The sequence below is a fragment of the Mytilus galloprovincialis genome, chromosome 5 (genome assembly GCF_965363235.1).
Source record: "Mytilus galloprovincialis chromosome 5, xbMytGall1.hap1.1, whole genome shotgun sequence".
Classification (NCBI taxonomy): Eukaryota; Metazoa; Mollusca; class Bivalvia; order Mytilida; family Mytilidae; genus Mytilus; species Mytilus galloprovincialis.
In genome coordinates this window covers 38,554,634-38,563,242 of record NC_134842.1, presented here as the reverse complement: position 1 = coordinate 38,563,242, position 8,609 = coordinate 38,554,634, and positions in this window count along the sequence as shown.

Genomic DNA, 8,609 nt, shown 5'->3' with positions numbered 1-8,609 from the left:
AAGACCAAATGACAACCAATAGTACACATAAAATAACATAGGAAAAATAAAGACTAAGCAACATGAACCCGACCAAAAACTGTGGCTAGCCTCATGTGCTCATGAAGGGTGAGCAGATTCCATTCCACATATGGCACCCATCGTTTTGCTCATGTTAGTACAAACCCGGTAATAAGTCTTATTTGGTAGGTCATATTCAGGAAAAGGGGATGGGATAGTAGTTAAAACAAAGATCCACCAACATCTGTGAAACACATATTCCATAACAATCAACAAACTCGTGATGGCGTGTGTAGAACTTACGAAGGGATGACTTCATATTTCAAATTCACTACATTGAACTCTTAGTTTAGAAGCTTCCTTGTGAGCAGCAATCCTCTTTCTAGAAAATACAAGCTCTGGAATATCGTAGATATAAACTCTGTATATAGGTGCTGCTGGAATGTTGCTACATAGTAATGAAAGTTCACAATTGGGAAGCTGAAATCATCTCTTTTGAAATAAAGGTTTTATATCAACTGACCCTTATGGTCAATTTCAAGATGTAAGTTAAGAAATGAGGCAAAATCTTTAATGCGGAAAGTAAAGCTAAACGATTCTGACTAATTCTTTTCTTTCTTCTTAAGAATCCATGGAATCTCTGGCATGCATAAAGGAACAAGTCGACAAGAGGAGGGACACCGTTTGTTCACTGGAATGTCGATTTTTTGTTGAAAAACATGTCGTCCAAATGTAACAAATGTGTTGTGTTTCAAGAAATAAAGCATCTTGATAATTTCAGTTTTAAAGAAGTTTTTGCTTGAATTAGAGGATTTTTTTACGAAGTTGAATTTATCCTTCCCTATTTACGTTGGCCATTCTTTTTTCTGAAACAAAGAAGGGCTAACTTTTTCAATTTGTCCTAAAGTTTGGAATGGGGAAACAGTTATGGTTCATTTGAAAATGTTTAGTTGTAGTTTGGTCTATTTCTTATGTATACCGTAACAATGGGGCGACTTTATATGATGTATTGAATGATTGTAGGGTGTAAATGTCTGTCTGACATTTTTTCATTTCACATTAACCTCTTTTTATTTGCCCATTGGTTAATGCTAAGTTTTCATGGTTTTGTTATTTTATACTTATAAGTTATTACAACTTGTTGATAATCCGTAGTTTCTTTATCGGTATTTTGTGCTGTTTCTTAATCGGGTGGTTAATCCTGAACCGTCTTGTCAGTAGAAGCACTTCTAACCTGTACATTAATTTCGAACTTGAAGCCCTTTTGGGGAATACAGATACAAGTTTGACATCCTCTGTGATACTTGCAGTAACTGCTGCTGACCGGATATCTCCTTTTTTCTGTCGCTCATATCTAAGTTATATTTACCAGCAGTTATACTCTGTGCAGTGATTAACAAATAGTTATCAAAGGTACCAGGATTATAATTTAATACGCCAGACGCGTGTTTCGTCTACATAAGACTCACCAGTGACTCTCAGATTAAAATAGTTATAAAGCCAAACAAGTACAAAGTTGAAGAGCATTGCAATGAGCACCCAAAATTCCAAAATGTTGTGCCAAATACGACTAAGGTAATCTATTACTGGGATAAGGAAATCCTTAGTTTTTCAAAAAATTCAAAGATATGTAACAGGAAACACATATAAAAGAAAATCACAAAAATACTGAACTTAGAGGAAAGTCAATTCGGAAAGTCCATAATCACATGGCAAAATCAAATAACAAAACGCATCAAAAACGAATGGACAAGAACTGTAATATTCCTGACTTGGTACAGGCATTTTCAAATGTAGAAAATGGTAGATTAAACCTGGTTTTATAGCGCTAACCCTCTCACTTCAATGACAGTCTCATCAAATTCCGTTATATTTATGTTCATGTCAACACCGAAGTGCTGACTACTGGGCTGGTGATACCCGCGGGATGAAACGTACACCAGCAGTGGCATCGACCCAGTGATGACAATACTGCTTCTTGTGTTGATTCTATAATCCAAGGTTAAGTCGGGTTGATATGTTTTCAGTTCATGTATATTTTTAGCAAGGTTAATTTTTGGTCTTCATTATAGTTTTAGAGTGGATTAAGTTCTTTTGTTTCGTTTAGAAAATAAATCGGTAATAGAATATAACGATGGAGTGTGTGTCCTTCCTAGCTGTAAAAACAGTGATATCTTGATTATTTAGGCTAAGAACTTTGCAGGAGTCTTGTTCACGCATATCTGCCAACATATAGCTGACAATCTTCGCCAAACCATATACCCTATCTTCTACTTTTATTGTCTCTCTAACTCTTTTGTCGTACTGATTCACCTGCTGAGCTCTGGCTTAATTCTCAAGTGCTGGAGCCAATTCGTGTGCGGGAGTGATTTTTCCTTCAGATATGTGATGTACTTAGTTGTAATCATCTTGTTGGTTTTCTCACAAGCCTCAAGTTGAATATCGGTAACCTAATGTTAAGTCCATATATAATCTGTAGGGTTGCCCTGCACTCTCATGTATGGTACAGTTGTAGGTGTAAACCAATTGACTAATAAACATGAATTTTCCAGTTAACCTTCTTGTCGGTTTCGAGTGAACCAAGCATATCATACAGCGTCCTATTGAACCTCGATCTCACAATTTCAATTTCCCATGAATTCTTATAGTTCTTTACAAAGTCATTTAGCACCTTTATTGTGGTACATGTACTATCAAACTTTTCCCCTGGTCCGAACTACAATTATTTGTGTGTTAAACTAGAGTGGGTATCCGATGTAATTGTTGTTAAAAGAATCTGCAACTGTATTGGCAAGTAGCTGCTTCTTTGTTGGTATACTGCTATTGCAAATCTAGTGAAGTGATTCGTATGTTTTGTTAACCTCACTAACAATGGCGAGTAAGTCCACGCAAACTAACTCCCAAGGCGATGTTGTTGGTATGTTTACCAGCTAGGTGCTCGTTGGTTTCAGAGGCGTAGCACCCAAATTTATATTGGTACGGCAGAAAATTTTATGAGTCGCGAAGCGAGTCATCCCGCCTCGTAGAGGCGGTTACTCGGCAGGTTTTTTTTGGATTAATGGTGCAAAATCCTGCATTCTGACCCTTTTCTGACACTGAAATTTCGCTCCTGAAAATTTAATTTTTTAAGTTATAAACTTCAAAATATTAAAAAAAAAAAAAACAAAAATAATTCAACCGTGCATGATATATGTCAAAAAAGTTAACAATCCAACTGGATAGGAAAAACGGAATATCTTAGCTAAAACTAATACTTTCAATTTGTGTTGGACACCTGGCTAGGGGTCTTGGCATGCTGCTTTAAATTGATATTATAAAAATGTACAAATAACATAGAATTGAGTCTCGTGATGTCCTCCTCTAAACATAAGTCAGGGGCGTAGCTGCCGTTAGGCACTTTAGGCACGTGCCTACACATAATTTTTTCACAAATATTTTTTTTTTTTTGTTAAAAAAAAATAATAAACAACGTTATATGTACATGAACTCCAGTGAAGTTGTCACAACTCTAATTATCGAATGTCATGTGTACACTAGTCTCTCGTCCTTAGTGAATGGAATATCGGACAGAATTGAATGTTTTTATGTGTGTACCTTGTATAGAAACTATAAACTAGAACTTTGGTTCAGATCATTTCAATTCTATCAACAAAAACTTGAATGAACCTCAACTTACACACATGAATTTTTAATTAGTTGTTAGTTTTCAACTAGCTTTCCACTTTGTCTTCACCCGACTTGCCAATGTTGGTCGTCCGTTTGGTTGTGCAGGATATATAAATACGTAGTCACGTCTGGTCAGAATGGGGAAATTTAATATTATGCCTAGTTGTAGAGAGAATGCCACTCTTTGAGGAGTTCGTAGTTGGTCTACTGAAAGACAAAGTTTCTGCTCCTATCCAATAATCCATCATTTTCCAATGCATGGCATTTTCAAATCTCCAGACCTTCGTCCTGTACAACACCTATTACAGTGTTATTATATAGCAATATCAGTGTTTACGTGCACGTGCCTTTCTTTTTAATGAATGATCGTCAATATGTACTATCAATTAAAGTCATAAGAAACCTCCAATTAAAAAAAATAATGCATATGTTTTTTTTATAAATCAATGGATAGTTTACATTATAAGACTTATGTACATATACTTTTTTCTGAAGAAAATTCTTTAATTTATTCATATTTAGAAGAAGATTATTTTATTTTAATTGCTTCCTTCCAGGAAGCAATTTCCCCGACATATTTTCCGTATGCAAAGTGACCTCAGTGTGACCCATCTCGTAAAAATCCGGTGATCGCAATACGCATGGAGGTCCTTAAAATAAACTATTATCTGAATTTACATGTTAAACACGTGCTCAATTGCCATGTTTTTTTGTTGACTTTTTGTTGATTGTTGACGAACAGGTGACAATCGTTAAACTTCGGCTTCAAAACACGAACTTGCCATATTTTCACAACAACACTGACCGATTGAAAAAAAAATGACGATTATACGAAATTTATGCGAAAAAAAAATGATAAATTCGTGCACAGAAGACTAAGTTTATGATGTTTGTATGCATTGGTTCAAGAATTGGAAGAACATTATTTTTCACCGGTCACTCGTTTCTTATAACTTTAAGTTAAACGTATATATCGATCATAACGGAATAGATTTGAAAATACCAAACAGGGTGTACTGCTTAATTAAAAGGATACGCGGATCTATGGGCAGTACATATTGTAAATATTTTTTTTTTAATATTTGATTTTCCAATTGTACTGCGTTATCTAATTCACCATTCAGATGCTATGGCAAATTATTCTTAATTCTTCAAACTTTTCATCATGTATATTATAATTATCATGATTAAATAACCAGAAAATTTAATATTTTTGTGCATAAAATTTGCAGCCAAAACTCTGAAATCTGTTTTCCGTCGGGGGGCTTCGCCTCCTGAACCCCCTACCAGGGCTCTGCCCTGGACGTGATGGGGGCCTTGAGCGGCCCCAGACCCCCTGCCGATTTGTGCCTACAGTTGAATGAATACCTAGCTACGCCCCTGTAAGTAGAACAAACGACGGTTGAACATTTTCGTTCATCATCGTTTCTAAAGACAGTGATCATAAGGTTAAAAAATACATTCACATAAAGTTCAGCTGCACTAACATATTGTAAATCGCAGGCTAATGTTTCATTATCTTTTTTTTTAATCAAATATAAAACCAAATTTCAGGGGAAAAGGTGGTTTTGGGAAAGAAATGCAAAGAGTTGGATGTGTTTTGAGAATATACTAGTATTGTAATAACATGTTCCTTTATTAAATATTAATAAATGGGTTTGTAACTGGCACAAGAAACACCATGGCTTCAGCGATCATTCCTTTTTTTTTCTTTATTTATATGCCAATCCTAGAGGCATTATGCTTTTGGTCTGTGTGTCCGTTCGTCTGGTCGTCTGTCCCGCTTCAGGTTAAAGATTTTGTCAATTAAGGTAGTTTTAAATGAAGTTGAGGTCAAATCAACTTGAAACTGCACACATGTTCATTTTGATATGATAGTTTTAATCATTATGCCGAATTAAAGTTTGATCCCAATTTTACGGTCCACTGAATATAGAAAATGATAGTGGCCGCTTCAGGTTAAGTATTTGGTCAGGCCTAGGGTAGTTTTTGATGAAGTTGAATTCCAACCACCTTGAAACTTTGTTCACATGCTCCCAAAGGTAATATCTTTCTTATTTATATATTTTGAAATCAAAGTTTTGATCCCAATTAATGGTCAACTGAACATAGAAAATGATAGTGCGAGTTGGGCATCCGAGTACTATGAACACATTCTTGTTGTAAATTTTTTTTTTGTCAGTGCAAGTGATCATGACTAAAAAAAACAAATACAAAAAAATGAGTTAATGATGCAAGGGTTGATCTATTATTAAATGCACCATTGTAAGGACAAGGCGTAGGGATCAAATCGACGACTACATGTAAATGTGACTGCTGGACGTATATCCAGGGTGTATACTCGTAACGCATAGTTACAGATTTTAGCGTCATGGAATGCTTACTTTCAGCATTTTTTTCAATATCACAGTAGATTGTAAATTTGTAGAGGGTGAAACTCCGAGATTACGGAAATATTCAATCTTTTGCTTCACTGAACTTTTGCCTCTTTGGTATTTAAAAAATAATCTGCCTCCAGTTTCACACCTTTTGTTCAATGACGTAAAATCCGTATATTTTCAATAAAAAAAGAGTTAAATTACAAGGGAAAGAGTTAAATTACAAGAGAAATTTAACTCGCTTTTTGTTTTTCGTATGTTTTGTTCGATAACTTTCTCTGCAGAAACTCTTTAAACAGCGAAGTTGGGAAGCTGAGTACTTAATAACTTTAATTCTTCCATGCCACTGAGGCATAGTTTTCATACAAAGGTCATGCAACTGTTGTTAGGAAATGTTTACGCCAGGATAATTATAGAAAAGAGGAGGCGACAGTTACCAGAGGGACATTCAAACTCGTAGATCGAAAATAAACTGACAACGCTGGCATGAGCGCATGGCTGAAAAAAAGACAACTAATAGTACACAAGACACAACATATAAAACTAAAGACGAAACAACACAACCCCTCAAAAAAATGGATGTAAACTTAGGTGCTCCGGAAGGGTAAGCAGATCATGCTCAGTCCTAGTATGGCACCCGTCGTGTTGCTCATGTTTTACGAACCCGGTAAATATAGCCTAATTCGGTAGGTCACAATCGTGAAAAGAGAACTGGATTGTAGTTAAGAAATAACTTGAGTAACATATCCAATTTCATATGTGAAATGGAAAGTCCGTTACGTTCAACCAACTCGTGATAGGATCCGTAAAATTTACGAAGGAATGATTTTAACTTTACCATTTGGAATTCTTGATTTTATTGCTTCCTTTCAAGCAGCAACCCTCTATCAAGGAAATCATTATAGTAAATACAACCCCGGGAATATCGTATCGATTTGGAGATATATATACTCCGTATGCAGGCGATGCTGTAATATTGCTACAAAGAAATGGAAAGTTCACAATTTGGAAGCTGACATTTTCTTTTTTGTTGTTTGTCTGTTTGAATTGTTTTACTTTAGTCAATTATAATGGGGTTCTGTATTGCTTGCTGTTCGATGTGGCAGAGCTGAGGCTCCGTACTGAAGACCGTAATTTAACCTATAATTATTTTCTTTTTAACACATTGTGACTTGGATTGGGAGTTGTCTCATTGACGCTCAAACTGAAACTCAAAAAATGTGGGTTCGGGGTCTAGTGGTTAAGACCGATGGCTACAGTACTGAAGATCCCGAGTACGATTCTCACTCGAGACGTCGAATTTTCAGTACATCAGTAGGATGATTTTCACCCTCCCACACACATATCTGGTATCCAGACCGGAGTTTAAAACTAGATTGAATACTTCGGGGCCTCGGTAGGTCAAAGTTGTTCCCAGCTTAACCTGGAGATCAATCTTCTGAAATCTCTTCGGGTTGTTTGTTCCCGTCGAGAAGCCCGGTGGTTCTTTCCGAGTACTTCGGCCTCCTCCACCATAATAACAGACTTCCCGGTGTCCTACATGCTCCCTTGGGCGGTGTTGGGTGGGGATTGTTTTGGTGGCGGGATAATATTGTAAAGGACACATTTCCATTAATCCTTAGGGAGTGTACATGGATCCGCTGTACCCTTGTAGTCAATCAAGGGGTGCTTCTCAACTGGAGGAATCTCGACGTACATACATACTCCATCTTCTTATTTCTATTGAACCGGTATTAATGAATGTATACGGTAAATTACTTATATGACTCATAAATGGATTTTCTATCTTTTTTATTTCCTTTAGTACCTTGTTTTCTTTATTTCCATGCAAAAACCTTGGGTTTAAAAAATACGTTTTATGCAAATTATTGGTACGGCATGCCGTACCAACAAAAATTATTGGCTGCTACGCTCCTGGGTTTATATATTGGTGCACTCCGAGTTAAGTCGATAAAACCCATCATGGACAAACGATGTTGTTCGATCTCTCCCATGATATCCAATGTCATTATGTAAGAATACCAAAGCCGTTGGTACATGTTCCAGGAGGTAGTACCAGTTGCCACCTTCTTCTTTGTTGACAATGTTAACACGATGAAGAATTTCAGATTGTTGAACTGCTTCAAGTGTGGATTCGTTGCAATATTATTCTTGGTAGGTTTGATATTCATAATATTCCCTGAATCTCCTGACAAGAATTGTTAATGTCAGCCAGTTGACAGCCTTCTCTGTTTTATGTTGGTATATTTCCCCTCCTTCTGTTGATACCAATTGTCAGAAATATCTTGCGCTTGACGAAATTGCACTTGTTCGGGGGGGGGGGGGGGCTTGTTTAACTGCAATATTCACCCATCCTTATCGGTCCATTTTCCTTCATAGCAATGACAAATACTGCATGATGCAAATGGTCTGATAATTCCGTTGTCCCAAAGGTATCTCAAATAAGATCTAACTTCATCGTAAAGATGAAATTATTTTGCACCGATGTTTATAAATGTAGTAACATCAAGCATACTTTTTCCAATCAAAGCTGATATGTATTTATATGTATTGGCACTCATACCA